This window comes from Emiliania huxleyi (assembly GCF_000372725.1).
Source record: "Emiliania huxleyi CCMP1516 unplaced genomic scaffold EMIHUscaffold_107, whole genome shotgun sequence".
In the NCBI taxonomy this organism is placed as follows: domain Eukaryota; phylum Haptophyta; order Isochrysidales; family Noelaerhabdaceae; genus Emiliania; species Emiliania huxleyi.
Window position 1 is genome coordinate 232,781 of NW_005201984.1, and position 731 is coordinate 233,511.

Genomic DNA, 731 nt, shown 5'->3' on the forward strand with positions numbered 1-731 from the left:
GCGTCACGCACGTACGTGCAGCGGTGCCGAGGGTGGGTTGATGGCACCGCCTGCGACCGCCCAGGCGATGACGGACGGACTGCGCAGGCAGGTATATGGTTTGTTCATGTCCTTATCCGCCCGCTGCCGCTTGCTTGGCTGCATGCAGCAGCCATCCCCGGAAGAAAGATGATGTGCCCGACCTCGACGTTTTCTGATCCTGCCCGACCCCTCACGCCGCCGAATCTGTGATGCCCGCAACATGCGTCCGTACACACCGACAACTGAGCGGGAGCCGAAACCCAAACACCAAAACGACTTCGTGGTCCGAGCGCGTGACAGGATTCTCCAATGCTGCTCCTGCCCCTACTCTCCTTCTTCTGGCCTCGAGCGCATGCTTCCGGGGAGTGTGCGTGCGGCAACGTGGTTGTTGGCGGCGCGGAGTCTTCGCGCCCGGACCAAATGGGTGTGTACACGGAGCTTGGCGTGCAGACGCCAGACGGGCGGTCGGTCTACCAGCACGCCGGCGGCGCCTACCTCTACTACATCGCAGCCTTCGGATCCTGGGCAGTCGGAGCGGACTACGCGGACAGCAGCGCGACGCCGTACCTGTACAGCGTCAGTAGCGCCCCCTGCCCGACGGCGACGACGGGGTGGATAGACACCACTTCAGGCCCTGTCGGCCTCGCATTGGCATGCCCTTCCCCGCCGCCCTCACCTCCGCCTCCCAGCCCGCCCCCGCAATCGCCTCC